The sequence below is a fragment of the Centruroides sculpturatus genome, unplaced genomic scaffold, assembly GCF_000671375.1.
Source record: "Centruroides sculpturatus isolate CEXI.00-Female unplaced genomic scaffold, Cexi_2.0 scaffold751, whole genome shotgun sequence".
NCBI classification, from domain to species: Eukaryota; Metazoa; Arthropoda; class Arachnida; order Scorpiones; family Buthidae; genus Centruroides; species Centruroides sculpturatus.
This window is the reverse complement of record NW_019385814.1, coordinates 20,219-32,948: the sequence shown is the minus strand read 5'-3', so window position 1 is coordinate 32,948 and position 12,730 is coordinate 20,219. Positions and strand designations below refer to the sequence as shown.

At 29.4% G+C, this 12,730-nt stretch overlaps 1 pseudogene; it reads left to right on the top strand.

Moving 5' to 3' along the window:
• The window catches only part of LOC111642284, a 63,896-nt pseudogene extending 51,803 nt beyond the window's left edge, over positions 1-12,093 (top strand).
• The last annotated feature ends 637 nt before the right edge of the window (positions 12,094-12,730 follow it).

The following is a 12,730-nucleotide window of genomic DNA, read 5'->3' as shown; positions in this document are numbered from 1 at the left end:
AGAATCACTGAACAAAAGATAAACGAACTTCGCTTCCAATTAGTTACACATCCACCGTACTCACCTGATTTGGCCCCCAGTGACTTCCACCTTTTTCCAAACCTAAAAAAATTCTTGGCTGGAAAGAGATTCCACTCAAATGATGAAGTCATCTCTGAAGTGAACAAGTATTTTGCACACCTTGACAAATCGACCTATTGTGATGGCATAAAAAAGCTAGAACATCGCTGGAATAAGTGCATTGCTAACAAAGGAGCCTACATTAAAAAATAAAAAAGTTTTAACATTATTTTGTTTGTTGTTCTATTTGAGGCCGCGAACTTTCCGAACAGCCCTCGTAGCAGTAAACAAACGACTTGTGACTAATTTAGTACAAGAAAGCAAATGACTTGTATAAATCAATTCTAAAATTGTGAGGTCTCAAAGGCCCGGGAGGTGGTAATTGTAATATTCTTGCACACAATTTTTATGTAATTCCATGTAATATGAAATCCTTTGAATATAATAGTACTGTAACAATTTTAAAATATTTCTCATCAATTAAAATAATTACTAGAAAGTGGGAGTTCTTGCAATAAACTCAAATTCAAGTTTTCCTGAAGCATTTTGTCTAGATGAGTAGGAATATCACTTATTCATCTGTTCCAATATATAATTAGAACAAATTTTAATTGCTATCATATGGTTGAAAATTTGATTAAAGGTTCGTAATGTTAACTGGGGGTTGAAACTGACATGTCAGATACGGCCCAGTAAGGCTTCATATCTGGTCTGTAGCCTTGATTTCTTTTCTAAAAATCAATGTTTCTAATATCTTGTGGGGATTAAAGCAGAAGAAATTCAAATGTCTAAATATTTACATGTCATGAAGACATTGCAACAAAAGGGCCTTTGTTAGAGCTTTATTATTATTAGTGTTTTGGTTTACTGAAAACGGCCCACATATGATATACCTCTGACTGGCCCTTTGCTATGTTTGAGTTTGAGATTCCAGTTCTACACTGATGTAACTGTTTATATTTCTTAAAACTACAGTATAGAAGATATTAAATTAATTGTTTTTACTATGTTAATCATTTTTTGGTATTCTCAATATTTACTTTGCTTACACAATACTAATTAAGGGGTATCTAAGCCCTTAATTAACAATAAGTAATCTTAAAATATTGCAGTTTGTTGTTCAGAACAGAATATGATTATATTCATTAGTATAGATTCCTACTTGAAGGAATCACAACATTTAGTTTTATTCGATTACTTGCTTAGAGGATGTGCAATAGTAATAACTAGCTAGACATGATCTACATTACCAAATTCTGACCTGATTTTGATATGCATCCATTTGTATTATGGAAATAAACTAAACTTCCCCTAAGTTGTAATAAACTTCTCTATATGATAGACATAAGTATTTGTACTGTCTGTCATGTACATTGAAGTGTCCTACATTTTCATTTGAAGATTTAACAGAAATTTGCTTTTTCCTAATGAAGATAATGCATGTGACTTATAAGAAACTTTGTATTAACTTCTTTGTATTAATGTTCTTCTAAATACAAGAAGTTAATACAAAGTATAATAATAAAACATACAAGTATAATAAAATATAAATATTTATTTATTTTATACATTAAAGGGGAGAATACACAACTTTGTTTACATAATATACATATATGAGCCATTACATTTTGGATTTTTTAAATTCAAAAATCAGTTTGTCACAAAAAAAAATTAGTAAATGACAGTGTAGCTAAATTAAGATTAAGAACATATGAATCTCTGTGGCAAACATCTGAGAAATAGAATCATTGTTGCCAACAATAGGAAAAAATTAATTTTAATCCTGCTTAAAAATTTGACATTCCACCAGGAATTTCTATGATTTCAGGACTGTGGGCCAAATTTGGAACATGGGTAACTATAACTAATAAACAATTGACCCATGACTATACCCAAGAAGTAAGAAGACTGCCATGTTTGTTCACTTTGAAGCAGAACAGTGCCTAGTAGACAAGATTGCATGCTATCTCCTAGTACTAAGTTTTGTAAAAACTTAGGCTGGGAAATGAATGTAGTTTATCATATTAATTTTTATGGTGATATCAGATAAGTATTTCTTTAATAAATATATACCAATAAAATTCCATAACCTAAGTTGTGTATTTTATTTCAAAGAAATGTGTACTTGATAATTGAAATAAATTATTCTTTATTAGGTTTATCAGCTTAAAAGTTATTCCTTGCACAATGTTCCAAAAATAAACTTACCATAATTGTTGTCAAGTTAAAGATACTATCATATTTAATGTAGTTTTTAAACTACTTTAAATATGATAGTATTATTATTTTATATATTTGATAGTACTACCAAATATATTTCAGTAGTTAGCCATTTGCATGGTTGGTGAAAACCATTTCAGAAAATTTATGCCATATTAAATAATGTGACAAATAAATTTGTTCATTTCCTATGCTAATTTGTAGAAAGTGTTTTCTTATAACTAGAGAGAGAGAGAATTTGTGTATTATAAATGCAAAAGAAAATCTGTGTTTAAATTTCAAAATTAACTCAATTTTAGAATTTTATTAGTAATATCTGCAGTTCATAAGAAAATTGAATAGTAAAGACTAAAGAATTATTACCAGGACAAATGTGATTATTAATACTTCATTTTAATTATCTTGGATTTCCTGGGTAATAGCAATGAATTATGAAAGTTGCCTAAAATTATTAAATTTATTATATAGGTGTTGTTGAAGAATCACAGAAAGCATACCAAGAAGCATTTGATATCAGTAAGAGTAAAATGCAGCCAACACATCCTATCAGATTGGGTCTTGCTCTCAACTTTTCGGTCTTTTATTATGAAATATTGAATTCTCCAGACAAAGCCTGTCAGTTGGCTAAACAGGTAATTAAACCTCTTCATTTTCCTTTTAGGTGTTGTTGATGAATCACAGAAAGCATACCAAGAAGCATTTGATATCAGTAAGAGTAAAATGCAACCTACACATCCTATAAGATTGGGTCTTGCTCTCAACTTTTCAGTCTTTTATTATGAAATACTGAATGCACCTGATAGAGCCTGCCATTTGGCAAAGCAGGTAAAATGGTGTGCCTAATAATCTGACTAACCTTGTTTTGAAATGAGTGTTCTCTAACACTAGAGTTAATTTTAGCAAGGGTTTATAAAAATTGTGCTTTAACTTCTGCATGCCTAGAATTTTTAATTTAGTTTGCCCATTATAGGTAATAAACAGAAGTTTCAAAATTTTGATTTTTTTATTGGATATAGATAGTTTTATTAAAATCTAAAATGTTGAATACTATTAAAATTTGTCGTCTTTTCCTAGTGGTGGTGATTTATAAAATTGCTTGGTTTGAATTTATATTTTGAATACCATTGTAAGCAAATTTTTTCTTTTGATTGGATACTATGTTGATTTCTTCAACCAAGCTGTGGGTTTGGTTGGAGAAAATCATTATGTATATATAATTTTCTCCATATAAAGAAGTATTGATACTTGAGATCTTTCTCCTTTATTAATGACTGAGATAACGACATTTTTAAATATGAAGAGATACTATAAAATTTTTAGTAGTAGTAGTAGTAGTTTACTGTTGGTGTTTTCAAGGCAACTAAAATTTTTTGGAACCTTATTTGACCATGGTTATTTCTACTTGCCTATATTTTGAATTTTTCTTGCATTGCAACAGCTCATTGTTTAAATTAATCTTATATAAAAATCACTTTCACATTTTACAAAACAATTATTGTACTAGAAGAATAGTGAACTCTTGTTTTTTAAGTAAACTTTGTGAACTCTTGTTTTTAAACTGTTAACTAGAATATTTTATTAAAAGCTGGTCTACTTATTAAGCAGTTATCTGCAAATAGGCTATTAAAGTATGATTAAAAAGCTGTAGTTTAAATTATGATTGGAATTGTTAGGAAAACTTGTTTGGAAATAACTTTTTATGTAAATTTAATGAAATTGTATGGGAACTCTTTATTTCTTTTTAAGCTTATCTTAATGAATGATAAAAATACAATTTGTGCAGATTGTGGATATATCTAATTGGTACTTCTGAATTATTAAGAACTAGTAAATTTTTGTTGTATAATTTGATGTGTGCCCACCAGTGGCAGAGAGTAAAAGCATTGAACAGTGGTGGTTGATCATGGGTTAACTACATCAGATGTGATTATTGGTCCTAGTTATTAGTGTCAGCAATATCTGAACTTAATATTAAAATTATCATTAAAGTTGTGTAGGCATTTAACTGTAATAGACTAGAGCATTACCATTTTCTATAAAATGGAAATTTACTATTAAAATGGACTAAAATAGATTACAACTTCAAATAAGCCTTATACAGTATAATCTTATTGTTTTTAAACAATTTTAAGTCATTTCATGTAATGAATTTCTTTTCCCAGAAAATATTTTCAAATTTTTGTTCAAAATTTTAACTTTTATTCATATCCATTTGTTCTTTTTTTTCCATTCATTTTGTTGTAAACTTTTGTTACTTGATAATGTTTATTGATCATATATAATAATGCAAAATTTATCCAGCTAGTGCTTTCATGGAAATAATTGTGAAATGTCTGTTTATCCTAGGGTCATTTGCATTGATTATTTCAAGAAGTTTTATATAAATTTATACAGTTTTAACAAAATTAGTAAAAGTTGTATCCTTAAGTTTTCAAATTTCTTTGTGTGGAAAGTTTCTGAGTATCAATTTCAAATATTGCAATTTAGTACAGAATGGAACTTTAATATTACACTATCATTATTTATAGAAAAAATTAAATGTTTTCTCTTCGTTGTTTAAAACTGATGATTAGTTTAGTTTCTGAAATTAAATATTAAAATACTGCTTTACTCTTCCAAATTTATTTTATTTTGTATTTGTGTATATTCAGTTTATTAATCATCATAGGCAAATGTCTTTCCATGTAGTGCTTTACTACAAAGTTTAAATCTCAAATTTGCAAATGATTAATATTACTAAACTTAAATTTTAGTATTTTAAAAATTTTTTTAAACATTGAATGTTCTTTCTACATTCTGAGAATTCCATTGTTAGAATATTGCATTAAGTGAATTTAGTTTTTGTAGCAAATTTACTTGAAGTACTGTAAAGCAGAATGAATTATTTCAAAAATAAAATTCACTTAACATACTAAAAATATATAGAAAAATTAACATTTTGATCTTTCTTTTCATTTAGACAACTGATTTAATTCTTTTTATAGGCATTTGATGATGCTATAGCAGAACTAGATACGTTGAATGAAGATTCCTATAAAGACAGCACACTAATAATGCAGCTGCTCAGAGATAACTTAACGGTGAGAATTGTTTGAAAATTACTAAATATGATTGCATTCTAATGCATTATTTCATTCTCTTGCATCTATTTTGATGGTTTCTTTTATTAGACTTTGGTGTGTGTAACTGATAAAAATTAGAATTTAAACAAAATTCAGAATCATGTTTCTGAAGTAATTGAATTTGAATGTTTTGGAAAAAATCCAAAGATGAAAAATTCAAAACTGTGAGATGGCAGTCCCATTCTACAGGCAATGTTTGGAGAGCAAAGATATTAACTCTCAACTGTTCATATGATTTTAGGAGTTTTGAACATTCAAACTATTGCCCCAGAAGCATGATTCTGAGGGTCAGCACTGTACTGTACATCCCCAAGGGATGTGTAATGCTAACCCCATAGTTTTTAGCAGTTACATATGAATCTATCACTATCTGATAAGTTAGTAATAAAATATTTTGGCTTTTTCATATTTCTTTAAAGAATTGGTAAATTATTTTTACATCCTAAATAACTATCATATATATTAATTTTTCTTGGTTACAATTTTTATTTTATTAAGTAATTTATATAAACTTAATGTGTTGACATTTTACTTTTATTATGCAAAGTTTATTTTTACAAAAAACTGTGCTGTGAAATTTTCTTTCTAAAACTTTAAACATGAAATTTAATATTTAGGCACTTATTTAACCTTAGATATTCTCCAGAGAATTTTTTCCACAGTGACATGATGCATGGTGTTGGTCCAGTACAGTTGAATAATATTTGTGATATTGATTTAGCTGTAACATAATGACATTAAGACTATATGAAGCTTTATTTGTTGGTCTCATGAGAATAGGGCTTTGCTAAGCATCATTGCATAAGACTGCAATGGTGCTAATTTCATGATGTCAGTATCACTGTACAATATTTAATTGTATGTGCATTGTTTGAGAATGCGACACTGGCATTTTAAATGTCCTGTGGCTCCGAATTTCCTGGACATCTCAAGCCTACTGAACTAGTTGGTCCAATATGTCCCATATGATTGTTGTAAGACTGTTAGCATTCTTACTGTTACAATAAAAAGATTTACTGATGCAGAAGTGTACAGGTATACATCAAGTTACATATATAATGTGTTCCATCAAGTTTATATCATGAATTGCCATTTCTCATACATTTACATGCATTTTTTTTTCTTTTAAATTTGTACTTTTGTCTTAAATTGAATTTTAAATAAATGCATATAACATCAATAAACAGACAAAACACAACTAAAAGCTTGGATGTAACTTATACATATGTATTTTATAATTGAATTACATAACTTTGTGTATTTATAGAAGAGTTATATATTTTATTTGTGAATTTTTTTAAGAAAATTAACTTTAACTGGACAGCCACTTTTTCTTCTTCACTTAATGTGTTATAGCATATCATTTTACACTCAATTTCCCTTCTTACTATGGCCCTCCTCTATGTTTGCCAGGATCATAATCTAATAATTGAGAAAAAAATTCTTTCCTCTTCTTCAAAATTAATGCAAACCCTTTAATTTCCAATGTTTTGACTTGTGTTGGATTGGGTGTTATAGTGTCTTCATTAGTCATCCTTAGAATATTATCTTGTAGTATTTCCATCAATTCTGTATTGCTAATTCTTCCTTATGGGTTTCGATTATCTGTTCAATATCTCCTGCATCAATTTCTAAATTCAGTCTCCTCCCCAGTTGAACAACTTCATTACTTATAGATCATATTGATACTTCTGATGTTTTATGAATTGCAAGATTAGAGCCCACAATTATCCATTACTCTTACATTGTATGAAATTGGCTATGTTATTAAAAAATAATTAATTATTGATGATTTGACAAATTTTATTAAAAACAAGACATTCCTGGTATTCAACTGGACAGGTGGCAACCCTTGGAACAGATGAAGCATTGTATTGGTGGGAATAGCTAAGTCAGATCATGGTAGAGGTACAAATATATGATGGTTATATCTGCGGTTTGTTTTATCTTGATGGTCATAATTTAGGGTATGCCTGTACTTATATAATGCTGGAAACATGCCACCTCATTTCTTATACAACAATTTGTACTTTGCACATCACACATGTAGCAGGTAGATCAATGGTTCCCAATTAGTGGTACACGTACCGCTAATTGGGAACCATTGGTCAACCTGCTACATGTGTGATGTGCAAAGTACAAATTGCATGAAGGGGTACACACGGCAATCTAAAATTGGTCAATTTAAAATATAAATGCATGAGATGAAGCAATCAAAAAAAATAATGGGTGGACCATCAAAAATTCGGCAATTTACAACATGATGTCGAATGTACAAATCCATTTATTTATAATTAAAAGTGTTTTCGAAATTTCATCAAAAAATGCATTTGTGACAATACCTAACTGAAATTCTTACACAAGAAACAAAAATTGTACAATTAACACAATTTGTGTTAATTGTACAATTATCATTATCATCATGTCAGTGAAGCAGCAATAAAATATTTACTACCATTTTGCGTAACATGCCTCTGTGAGAACAGATTTTTAGCCATGACAAACATGAAAACTAAACATCGTCACTGACTTCAACTTGAAGATGACTTGAGACTGAAGCTGACCAAAAAGCAACCGGATTTTACAGAGTTGTGCAAAGAAAATCTTGCACATTTGTTACATTAAAATTAAATAACCTTGTGTTATTTTCATTATTATTAGAATTGTATTTTAAAGGTAATAAATGTAAAAAAACTAATTCTGTTTATCACTAACTGTCTACCCACAGCTTTGCCTACATTATATCGAATTTTCTCGTGGGAGTAAGATATTTTCTCGCAGTAAAATGTAGCCTATGTCCATCTCCAACATGTAAGCTATCTCTGTGCCAAATTTTATTAAAACCTGTTCAGCGGTTTAGACGTGAAAAGGTAACAGACAGATAGGCAGAATTACCTTCAAATTTATAATATTAGTATGGATTAATATGAATTTCTGCTATATGGGGTATGCGAGTTTGAGTCCTTTCTTGAAGTGGTACACAGGAAAAACTAATTGGGAACCACTGAGGTAGACCCACAAGGTATTAGATAAGCATTCCTGCCAAAAGAAGTATAGATTAATTTTCAAGCAAATATTTAATATTGGAATTTTGTCAGATGATATTTTGAGTTAGTTGAAGACACATTGTCCAAAAAGTTTTTTTTTTTGGTATACACCATTTATTCACTTTGTTCCAGAACAGACTTTTCAACGACCTGACCTTTTTTTAGGCTACTTGTCCATCAAGTTTACAAACATTCCTTTAAAAACACAGAAAAATATCTATTTAAAATTATAAATTAGTCTGTGTCTTCAATTAACTCAAAATATCATCTGATGAAATTCCAATACCAAAATTATTACTACTATTGACAGATGAAAGTAATTTTTAAAATTTCATGCTATTACATTGGTTCTCAAATTGGGGGGACTTGAATGTATTAATAGGTAGTAAGTATTAATGAACTAGTCTTAAAAGTAGAAATTGAAAATGATATTTTGTATTTCAATTTTAGTTGTCATGACAAAAATATTCATTTTGATTTCAAATTGTTTAATTAATAATTTTAAAAAACTTTTTCTCATTTTTGAAGCCAAACAGTTTTGATTTTGGATTAATAGCAGCAAAACTTCTTATAAATGTCTTATTTTAAATCTAATTGGACGACAAAAATTTTCATTCAGAATAAATGAATTAAAATGCCCAAATAGTAAACACTCATAATTTAATGATTTTTCAAAAGTTATTTTGCTCCTTTTTTGTATAGTACATGGGAAAAATCAGTCTTATAAATTGGTGCCCATTGTTCACTAGTTTGGAACACTATCTCAATAAATACAGACATCTGGTAAACTATCACATGATGATAAATAGAATTCAAAGATTTGAAAACTTCTACCTTGCACTCAATAGGAAACAATTTTTTAGGCTTAAGAAATGATTTTGTCATCAGTAAATATAAGCATCAAAAAATTTTATTGTTAATATTTCAGTATTTTAGATGTATTAATTTTTAACTTAGATATTAGAATAAACTAAAGTTTTTTTAAAATTTAATCTATCATCAAATGGCAGCTTCTGATGTATAAGTAGTAAACTATAGTAGTTGTAATATATAAAAATTTTCCAAATTCAAATAATGCAGGAAATTGAAAAATCAGATGCCAACAGAATAGATACATAATAGTTGGTTTTTAAGACTACTTACTATAGATGATGCACATACTGGTGCATGTTGGTCATTTCAGCACAAGCTAAATTACTTCAGTTTCCTAATACATCACTTATGGCTTTTACTATTCATAAGCTGTTACAATTTCACATGGAAGATTTTTGTTGTGCAACCTTTAAATTGAGTTACTGCTAATGAGCATAGATCAGTTTTTCTGTTTTCCCTAATATGTTAGGATCTTTCAGTAAACTTGAATATTTCGATACTTGAATAAAATCAGTGTTGACTATATTATACAGTGGGTTAATGAACAAATCAGATAACGAACATTTTGTGAAAGATTTTTATGTTCGGATAACAAACACCTCATAGAACAAACACAAGAAGTGACATAAAATAATGAATACCAACTGATCTTCCCTTGTCTTCAGACAACAATTAAGAACTGTTTGGAGTGCAGGAGACATCGACACTCAACCTGGTATATACCTATTGGATAGTATTCCTCCGAACTTTGAAACTCTTCCTTGTAATTCCAGCCTTTTATTTTTCTGACAGAAACAATCCTTTTATAGTATTCATGAGACTGTCGGGCGGGCACTCATTAAGTTTTGTGTCGGTTTTTATTTTCGAAAGGTGAGATTATAATAGCAAAGGTAGAGAGTGGGCAGATGATGTCTGATGTTGCTGGGCAGTATGGCTTGAACAGGTGTACAGTAGGCCGCAGTTCATTCTTATCTCAGAATGATACAGTATAATCAAGAAGACTCAAGCAGCTAAAGGAGTAACAAAAATAACACCAGAGAAATAAAGAACATTGAAGAGCTCATAATAGAACCTGAAATGGATCTGACAATAGAAGAATGCCAAGAACTCTTAAATGAAAAACACCAAGAAACTCAGTGAGATATTTTCTTCTGAAAAAGAGGATTAATGCCAATATCTGCTATTAAACATCTTTTGAAGAAGTAGGAGGATGTCAGAACAGTGGTCTTAGAGTGTCATCCAAACCGGATTGAGGTTAACGGGCTTAGGGATCTCTACAATTACAATGCTATTAATTACTTCTGAAAAATCCTGAAGAAGAGAGAAAAGCAATCGACATTAGACAGATTCTTTAACACCCACAAACAGAAAAAACATGACTAATAACAATGCAAAATTGTGTATATATGTATTTTTATTATTACATATAAACAAACATAGTAAGAAAGTCTGTGTTTTTTATTTTTTGAGGTCTTCAGAACAAATTAATCAAATTCTCATAAAAACTTATGGTAAATCAATAATCTGTTAACGAACAATTTGGATAGCGAACAGTCTTGGAATGGATTGTTTGTTAACCCACTGTGTTCATATATTCAGACACTAGGATATAATTAAAATCTATTTTCAAATAGAAATGAAATCAGTTTTCTAATTTTTTTATCTAGCTTTCAATAGTAAATGTCGATCAATTTAGTTAATTATAAGGAAAGCATCAAAAACAAAATTATTTATTTTCATTAATTAATTGCAAATTGAAACGTGACTGTAGTAGTATGGCAGGTATACTTTTTGTGAAAGTGATGCTGGCTTCATGTGATGACATAACAAAGGAAACTTAACATTGCAAAGACTGAATATCTTATTGATAGTATGGAGGGAAATCTGACTTTTTAAAAGAAACATACTTAATTTTGAAATTAATTTGGGAAAAGTTCTACAATGTTTATGTACTAATACAGTATTTTTAATATTGAACCAATTCTGAATTTTTGAATTTAACTATTATTAGTCGTATGAAATGTCCTGAAGATTGAGATAGCCAGAAATGTTTTAAACTTATTAGAACTCTAAAACAGTTTGAGTTTAAGAATTGACTTTCTCAATTTAATACCTACATATTTAACTACTGCATTTTTACTTGTAGAAATTAAAAAAACTTTGCTATTACTTTTATAAAATGAAAAATAATTTTCCTGTAAATTGATTTCTAAGAGATAAATATAAACTATGAAATTGTATATGTATATAAAGAAATGAAATGCTTATTTCAGTTGTCTATAATTTTCATATTTCTCCTTTTAGCTGTGGACTTCTGATGCACAGGGAGATGGAGATGAGCAACAAGAAGGTGGTGATAATTGATAACTTCGTGCATTCCCATCTAAGCTGCATCCCCAGCCTCAACAAACAAAAGCCTTTCATTGTTATAAAATCACACCACCATCTCTGAGCATAGTCTGAACAGTTGAAGATTAATAGTCATCAAAAACTGATCCAAAAATTATCTTGGGTGACTAATTTTTTTTCTGAGTCCATGTTTTATGGTCTGTTTTATTTACTCAGGCCATGCATTTCTGCTAAGAATATCAATTATATCTAGTTAGACCCTGCAGTTTTGGGGGGTTATAGAAAAATGTACTCAACTTCATGCTAATTACTAGTAGGATTAGCATGATTTAATGAGTATAAATGGAAGTAATCAAGCAGCAGGAAGTATGGAACACTTAAAATTTGGACTCAGAAATGCTGGGTTAAATCTTAGAGATGAAGAGTGATGCTGTTAGTCATACCTGTGAGATCAGTGTTAAGCCAAAAAATTAAATTGATCTTTTTTTTTTCCTACTGCCTGTCCTTTGTTTGTCATTCTGTATAATGTAAGTGGTGGTAGCTTTGTTTGTCATTCTGTATAATGTAAGTGGTGGTAGCTTAAGTTATTTGACCAGCTAAATAAATCAATTTGACAGAATGGCTACTCAGTAGACTGCTGCTGTTCACACCATTTGGCTCAAATTTTGCCAGTTGAAAAACTGTCAAATGACAGTGTTTGTTATGTAACTTTGTTTCTTACAAATTTTTTGGATACAAGATTGTTTAAAACTACCAAGTTACTCTGTTGCTGTGAAGAGAAACATTTTGGTATTGTCTTTCAAGATGGTACTGGTATAGTGACTAAAATTCATCGCATCAGCATTTTCCTGTCTAATCTAGGAATTAACATACATTAAAACAATGTCACACACCCAAATACTTGTGCATGCCTGTTTTATAATTTACTATATTCACAGAGCAGTGTAGGAAAAATAAAAAAAATCAATGTCAGAGTGTGTTTTTCCTGTTTAGTTTTTAGTGGATAAGACACAAATGATTTGAAAAAGCAGAAAATGTGGAATTTAGATCCTCCTCTTA